The sequence below is a fragment of the Sorex araneus genome, chromosome X, assembly GCF_027595985.1.
Source record: "Sorex araneus isolate mSorAra2 chromosome X, mSorAra2.pri, whole genome shotgun sequence".
Taxonomy (NCBI): domain Eukaryota; kingdom Metazoa; phylum Chordata; class Mammalia; order Eulipotyphla; family Soricidae; genus Sorex; species Sorex araneus.
This window is the reverse complement of record NC_073313.1, coordinates 114,032,582-114,041,378: the sequence shown is the minus strand read 5'-3', so window position 1 is coordinate 114,041,378 and position 8,797 is coordinate 114,032,582. Positions and strand designations below refer to the sequence as shown.

Sequence of the window (8,797 nt, the reverse complement as noted above, 5' to 3'; positions counted from 1 at the left end):
AATATTATTTTACAAGACGGTAAGTGCTTATGTGTTTGAGGGGTACAGTGTTACCATACCACAGTCATCATTCCACCAAGAAACAATATCCTCCTACGGTCCATTAGACCCTTTCACCCTCTCAGCTCACTCCTGCCTACTTTAGTGACCTCAATTCTGTGGTCAGAATCTAAGGGCTTGTTTTCCTTGGGCATTGTTGTCCCCTTGCTGTGCCTAAAAGCACAGCTTTTAAATATGGAGAATTTAACCCACTAAATCTAATTCCCTACTTTGAGCTTGGGCATGCCTAAGTAATAATATCCGGTGGAAACCAAGGTACGTTTTAGTGCTAGCTTCCCCGTCAAACTATCTGAAATGAGCCCCACTTGTTTTTATTTGCCCAGCAACCAAGAAGGGACCATTTTCCACACGCATTACCATATGCAGAGCCTTGGGTTCTAGGTGGGCCTTTAGCTAGCAAATAGTGTACTAGAATTATCTTTGTCCTATAGGTCACTCAAGTCTGATAAACATAACATAAACAAGGATGCTTAAATAAGACTCTGGTATTTCCTCATGAAAAGTTGATCTTTGGTAGGGTGATTCAATTATTAAAGCATGTGTCAACGTTCTCTCCAGTCTTTAAATTCCAGAATTAATCCCTAACCAATCCCTCAAGCTTCAAGGAGGGAACAACATATTTATTTTCTGAATACAACTGAAAATTCTTGAAGAAAAGACTTCTCTTCTCGGAAAAAAGCACTAGTAAATAATAAAAGTTGATCAGTTGGAGTACTGGATTGTGTAAGGAGAAATTTTTCGATCAGGAGTCTGAAAGTAGGCTAGAGTAAGATTAAGGATTGCTAGAAATACATCCCTTCTGCTTTATCCTGACACTGGTTTTGTCTCCTTTCTGACATCTGTTCTTAGATTTTTGTCTTTACTCCATATCCCCCTCTTTCAATTGCAGAGACAGATAAGCAGTTGTCTTGAGAATATAAGGTCACTGGCATTCCATAAATGGATTCTTGTGCCTGCTTCAGAAACAAGTGGTGAGTGTTCTCTGTCACTTGGTAAATTCTCTATTAATTAAGCTGACAACTTTTCCTTCCTTATGTTCTGCTCTCAGAGAAACTTTTGAAATGCCATTTGTTGCATTTTCTGATTATCAGAGTAGCATATGGTCATTGTAGAGGAGTGTTAGAACCAAAAAGTAATGAAAGGAATGAAAATCTCATCACCTAGAGATAACAGCTGTTAGCATTTGGATGCATTTATTTATAGATTTTTCATGTGTATGTAAAGGATTTTAAAAGAAAATTTAGATGATATATATAAAATACTATATACCAACGTTTCAAAGTGTCCTTATGTTTGAAAGTTTTGAATACTATTAAGCATTAGAAAACACTGCTATAAATTGCTATGATATTTTGCCTCTTAAAAATATTATGGTTTGTTTATTAAAATAATATTCTTTTGAGCTGAAGAGATAACTTAATGTGTTGAGCACATACTCTGCATGAGAGAGGAGTGACCCCAGAGCACTGAGCCAGGAGTAGTTCCCGGCACTGCTGAGCATGGCTTCAAAACAAAAGCCACCATGATAAAAATTTTAAAAGTGCTTTAAGTAAACTTTTATCAATTTATTCACATATCAGCAGCGTTTAGTACATGTGTCTATGTCATTGAGTTCTCTCCCAAATAATCACTTCAAAATTCTTAATCTGATAAAACGGAATATATCTCTATCTATCTATCTATCTATCTATCTATCTATCTATCTATCTATCTATCTATCTACTCTTTACATTTTTTTTGGCTTTATTTTTTGGGTCACACCCAGACATGCACAGGGGTTACTCCTGGCTCTCAGGAATTACCCCTGACGGTGCTCAGGGGACCATATGGGATGCTGGGAATCGAACCCGGGTCGGCCGCGTGCAAGGCACACGCCCTACCCGCTGTGCTATGGCTCCAGCCCCAACTCTTTACATTCTTGAACTGGCATCAAATATATTTATTTCTGTTCTTGTTCTTTCCCCAGTTTTCTTTTTTGAGTTCTGAAGCTTTCAAAAATTTCCTGTCGTTCATTTTGAATGTTTGTTGCAAATATTTTCCTTAATTTGTCATTTGTCGTTTAGGTTTCCTTGTTTAATGATGACTTTTGAACTTCAATATTTTCTATTTTTTGTTCATACACATTTTTCCATTTGTTATTTCTTCCATTGCTTATATAATTAAAATTTTCATTCTTACTTAATAGAGTTTTTTGTTACTCAGTCATCACTTTGAAGGCAATCTATTTGTTCTACACAACTACAGACGAACCTTTAACTGTGCTTTGCTTATTTTAAATATTTTATAGATGGATATTAAGTGTTAGTTTTCAAAGTAGGAGCAGCTATATTTCCTTTTAAATAGGACCATTTGTGGATGTGTGGAGTGAATTTAAAGACATGTTTTGGAAAAAGAAAACTTGAAATGTTGACATTTTATTGCAGCTAACAACTGTGTTGATTGAATGTTCCACATTATTCATTTCACATTGTGTAAGAGCTCTGTAACTCAAGGCAACACAACACTCAAATAGAAGAATCTACCAACAGTAAATTTATCTAAGTGAATCCTTAATTCCAATAACTTCTCTGAGGGTGTTGTTTGCCTGCATCGGGATCACTTAGATTATTTTGTTCAAATGTACATTCCTGTATCTCTCCTCTAACAGACCAATTTAGATGCTTTGAGGTAGAGGAAACCACATTTTAACAGCATCATAAGTGATTGTGGTGCACTGAAAATTTAAATGTGTCTTAGCTAGGGAGGAACATTAGTTCCTGAAGTGGACCCATGGAAACAAAGAACACAAAGCAAGTATATGAGAATGTAAGCTTAAAGAGATGTCTGAAATGATTAACAGTCAGTCGGCAAAGAGTATAGGCAGGAAAGAACAGGGTGCTGGTGAAAGAACACCGATCCAAGCTCTTCAAGTGGCTTCAGTCATACTGAATAAGGAACGTAAGAGCCACCAAGTTCCTTTACCCAGAGTCATGCTGCCCGTTTCTCCTCTTTAGAATCAGGTTTGGGTCAGGATATTAGGTGAAAGCATCCCTGTAAGACTAAGCTAAAATAGCTCTAGAATGAGAGAAGAGATTTGCAAAGGGGTTTTCTGGTTTCTAATGTGTGTGTGTGTGTGTGGCGGGAGAGTGAGAAGGGAGTAGTGAGGATCAGAATCACATGCAAGGCAAGTGTTCAACTGCTGCAGTATATCATCAGCCCCTAAATATATACTTCCCCCACTTTTGTTTATTTTTTGGGCCACACCCAGTGGTGCTTAAGAGCTACTCTCAATACTTAGGGGTCATTCCGGGCAGTGCTAACAGGATCATGTGGTGCTGGGGACTGAACCCAGCAATTTCACATGCAAAGCATGAGTCCAGCTGTTTGAGCCATCACCCTGGCCCCACAAGTATATATACTTTTTTCTGCTGTCATAACATCAGAACGATGGATGCTTATCTTTGGAAAATTCTAATTTCCCTTTGACTTATTTTCTTTATAAAAATTCAGTTACCTTTATTTGTTGCCAAATGAATATATATATTTTTTACGGGTTGGAGCAATAGCACAGGAGGTAGGGTGTTTGCCTTTCACGCGGCCGACCCAGGTTCGATTCCTCCGTCTCTCTCGGAGAGTCCAGCAAGCTATCGAGAGTATTCCGCACACACAGCAGAGCCTGGCAAGCTAACTGAGACGTATTCGATATGCCAAAAACAGTAACAAGTGTCACAATGGAGACGTTACTGGTGCCCACTCGAGCAAATCAATGAGCAATGGGATGACAGTGCTACAGTGCTTTCTTTACCTGTCAGGGGTAACAAATAGATTGACTATATAAGATATAGATTTACATGGTTATGTGAACCGGCCTGAAGCAGACTCTATATATTAAATACAGTGTAAAATGCATGAGCTTTAGTTTGTCAGGAATCTCATGAATTAATCTTTAAATGGAATTATCTCTTAATTTCTTTGTAGCTGTATGGTATTGAATATGGTGTATATAAGCCATTATTTTAGGTTTTGTTTTTGGGCCACACCCGATAATTCTCAGGGATAACTCCTGGCTCTACATTCAAGAATTATTCCTAGCTGTGCATAGGGGACCATATAAGATGATAGGGATTGAACCTACTCAGCTACATACAAGGCAAGAGCCCTACATACTGTACTATCTCTCTGCCCCAGAGACACTTTGCACTATGACCCTTAGCTACTACTTTTTTAAATCTGGAAAACCTGGGACTAGAAATTCAGGTCTTGGGTTCTATTTCTAGTGCTGTAAAAAAAATTTGGAAAATGAAAATAAGAGGCCAGTTTTTGTTTTGTGTTTTTTTGTTTGGTTTTGGGGCCACACCCAACAGTCCTAAGGGCTTACTTGTGGAGATACTCAATAGATGAAACACGGTTAGCTGCATAGAAGGTAAGCATCTTAACTCCTGTACAATCTCTCTGGTCTTTATTTTTGTTTGTTTGTTTGTTTCATTTTGAAGCCACACCCAGCAGTGCTCAATGCTTACTCCTGGCATTACACCCAGGGATCAACTCTTGCAGTGCTTGGGGGAGCATATGGGGTGCCAGGGATTCAAATCAGGTCAGTCATATGCAAGGGAAGCATCCTAACTGCCGCACTAACACTCTGACCCCTTGCTGGCTTATATTTAAAAATTTTTAAATCTGAGTTAATAGTTAGTTTACAAGACAGTGAATGTTTACTGTATTTGGCCACATAACCGCTATACCCCATTTCTAAGTGATACCAGCACATTTTATTTATTTTGTGTATGTGTTGCTAATTGCTTTATTTTTTAATAATTTCATTTTTTTTTAAATCACCATGAGATACACAGTTACAAAGTTGTTCATGAGGCTGAAGGGAAGTTTGGGACATTGGTGTTGGGAAATGTGCACTGGTGAAGGGACCGTTGTTGGAACATTACATGACTGAAACCCAATCATGAACAAGTTTGTATATATTTGTATCTCACTGTGATTCAATTAAAAATAAATTAATTGAAAAATTAAAAACAAACAAAACAAAGTTGTTCATGATTGGGTTTCAGTCATACAATGTTCCATCACCGGTCCCTTCACCAGTGTACATTTCCCATCACCAGTGTCCCCAGTTTCCCTCCCTCCCTCCTCCTCCCCAGCTTGCCTCTGTGACAGGCACTTTTCTTATTCTTTCTTAAGTCTCTATTCCACTTCGGTTTTATCCCCGGTACCACATATGGCCTCTCTCCTTTCGTAAGGCATTATCGTTTGCAATACAGGTACTAAAAGGTTATCATGTTTCTCTCTTCACTTACTTTCAGCACTCAGTTCTTGTCCAGAGAGATCATTACCAGCACATTTTAAAATACAGTTCCATATCATGTTTGCACCTCCACTTTGTTACATAAACATTTGAAATAATATCTGTGATAACTTTGTGGTGAAATGCTGTATGTTTTATTTTTATTAATTAATTAATTAATTTATTTATTTATTTTCTTTTTGGGTCACGCCCGGCGATGCACAGGGATTATTCCTGGCTCTGCACTCAAGAATTACCCCTGGTGGTGCTCAGGGGACCATATGGGATGCTGGGAATCGAACCCGGGTCGGCCGCGTGCAAGGCACACGCCCTACCCGCTGTGCTATCACTCCAGCCCCAATGCTGTATGTTTTAGTATAATTTTACCATATCATTCCTACCATCAAAGTGCCAATAGCCCTCCACCACTGAAGATAAAACCCTTCCTGCCCCATTGTTTCTTTCATTTGTTTTTGGGTCATACCCTGTAGTACTCCGCGCTTACTCCTGGCTCTGCACTCAAAAATCATTTCTGGTAGTGCTCAGGGCACCATATGGGATGCCGGGGATTGAACCCGGTAGGCTGTGTGAAAGGCAAGCAAGCACCATAATGGCCATGCTATCTCTCCAGCCCTCTTGTCCTATTTTTTTTTGCTTTTTGGGTCACACCCGGCAATGCACAGGGGTTACTCCTGGCTCTGCACTCAGGAATTACCCCTGGTGATGCTCAGGGGACCATATGGGATGCTGGGAATCGAACCCGGGTCGGCCGCGTGCAAGGCAAATGCCCTACCCGCTGTGCTATCGCTCCAGCCCCTTGTCCTATTTTTTTGGACACAGCTGTGTAACGGTCTCTATCCCACTTTGATTTTATCCCCAGTATCACATATGGTCCCTGAAACCCCACTGTGAATGTTTCCTGAGAGCATAGACAGAAGTAAGCCCTGAGAACTGCTGTTTGTGGCAGTAAACACACAAAGATTTGGGTTGGAGCGATAGTACAGTGGGTAGGGCACTTGCTTTGCACGTAGCCCATTGGGTTTAATCCCTGTCATCCCATATGGTCCCTCAGCACCGCCAGGAGTAATTCCTGAGTGCAGAGGCAGGAGTAACACTTGAGTATCACCAAGTATAACCCAAAAATAACCCACACACAAATAATATTTTAGTCAATAAGGTTACAAAAGTGTCTAAGTTTATTATATTGGTGTAAAAAATTACTGCACATCTTCACCACCGACGTACCCATAACCACTCTTTTCCCCTGTTTCTATGTAATCTCTGGTCTGACCTTACTATGCAATTACATATACATGTGTATATATATTATATATACATACATACATATATATATATGTGCGCGTGTGTGTGTTATACCAGTGATAAAACCCAGGCCTCATGCATTTTGATGCAATTATAAATAGGATTTTTGTATCGTTCGGGCCATGCCCAGCTGTGCTCAGGTCTTACTTCTGTGCTCAAAATTCTCTCCCAGTGGTACTCTGAGAACCATATGTGATAGTGGGGATTGAATCAGGGTTGACCATGTGCAGGCAAGCAACTTACTTGTTGTACTATCTCTCCTTCCTGGAAATGAGATTTTCCCCCTTCTTTTCTTTCTTTTTTTTTTCGTTTTGCTTTTTGGGTCACGCCCAGCGATGCTCAGGGGCTACTTCTGGCTTTGCGCTCAGGAATTACTCCTGGCAGTGCTTGGGGGACCATATGGGATGCTGTGGATCGAACCGGGGTCGGCCACGTGCAAGGAAAACACCCTACCCCCTACCCGCTGTGCTATCACTATGGCCCCACGCCCCTTATTTTCTAATTCATTGTTTGCAAATAGAAATGCAATGCATTTCTGTATATTTGTTATGTAGCTTGTCAATTTATTATATTCTTTTATTGTAGCACTGCACTGTCCTCCCGTTGTTCATCAATTTGCTTGAATGGGCACCAATAACGTCTCCATTGTGAGACTTGTTACTGTTTTTGGCATATTGAATACGCCGTGGGTAGCTTGCCAGGTTCTGCCGTGCGGGCTTCATACTCTTGGTAGCTTGCCAGGCTCTCCGAGAGGGATGTAGGAATCGAACCGGGCTGGTCACATGCAAGGCAACACCCTACCCGCTGTGCTATCACTCCAGTCCTTTCTTTTACAATTTCTGATTTTTTTGTGGAACCTTTAAGGGTTTTTTTGAAGGTCATCATGCTATTTCTAAATAATGATAATATGTCTCTTTGTTTTCCAATTTGAATTTCTTCTATTTATTTTTCTTGTCTGATTGTTTTGGTCAAGACTTCCAGTTCTATATTGAGTAGAAGTGGTGAGAGTGGGCATCTGTGCTTTTTCCAGAGTTAGAGAAAATCCTTGTGCTTTTCACTTTTGAGTCTGATGTTTATTTGGGGAGTTTTGTTTTTATTTGCTTCTGGGCCATACCTGTTACTTCTGGGCGTGGGCTACTCCCACTAGTTGCCCTGGGGACTGTGCAGTGCCAGGGTTGAAACCTGAGGCTCCCACATGCAAAGCATGCTTTCTAGCCCTTTGAAATAACTCTGCATCACGAAGTGATTATAGTATTCTTGAATATTTTGTGTGATTTACTTTTCAGTAGTCCTTCTTGACATGCTTGTAAAGGTGTCAGAATTACCTGGTCTCATGATAGCCAGTATTCATATTCTGAAATATTTTCTACATGACTACTGTAGAAATACACACTAGTCTTTAAGTCAATATAATAGTGTAGTGTATTATAGATCTTCTCAAGATGAGGATGACCTGTTTTGCTTTGTCTTGCTTAGTCATTTTTATTTAATTATTTATTTATGTATTTATTAACTTATTCATTCATTTAATGTAGTAATACTGCTATTTATTCAGCCACTGGTTAAGGTGCCTGAAGTGGGCATGAACTCCACACTTAATCATTTTTTGAGTCTGCTTGCAGTATGTGATCCACATTTTGTTTGTTTGTTTTTCTTTTTGGGTCATATCTGGCGATGCACAGGGGTCACTCCTGGCTCATGCACTCAGGAATTACCCCTGGCGGTGCTCAGGGGACCATATGGGATGCTAGGATTAGAACCTGGGTCGGCCGTGTCCAATGCAAACTCCCTACCCGCTGTGCTATCACTCTAGCCCCAGTGATCCACATTTTTTATAACAAGTTGAAGCACAGATTTTGTAGACTCCTGTGACATTTTCTGAGTCCTTTGCAGTCACCATCTTCCTGCCTCCCAGCCAAAAACAACCACTAAAAAGGCCAAGGAATGAGAAAGTAGAAACTTTTTTCTGAGTATTTGCTTGGAAGCCCTACACATTTTGATGTGTCTCTTATCATGCTATAATTAGTACAAATCAAAGCAGTTTATATACCTCTATCCCACATATACTTGAATGGAACTTAAAAAAATAATATGCAATGTAAAGTTCTTGATCAAGAAATTAATATGAGTAAAATGTAT

The 8,797-nt window shown here is 39.8% G+C and overlaps 1 long non-coding RNA gene across 1 annotated transcript in view; it reads left to right on the top strand.

The window, feature by feature from the left end:
- Nucleotides 1-947: 947 nt before the first annotated feature.
- Nucleotides 948-8,797, top strand: part of LOC129400019 (uncharacterized) — an 89,979-nt gene continuing 82,129 nt past the window's right edge. Inside the window, exon 1 of the long non-coding RNA XR_008627368.1 lies at nt 948-1,031. This is a non-coding gene — a long non-coding RNA (uncharacterized LOC129400019). The remainder of the gene's footprint in view (nt 1,032-8,797) is intronic.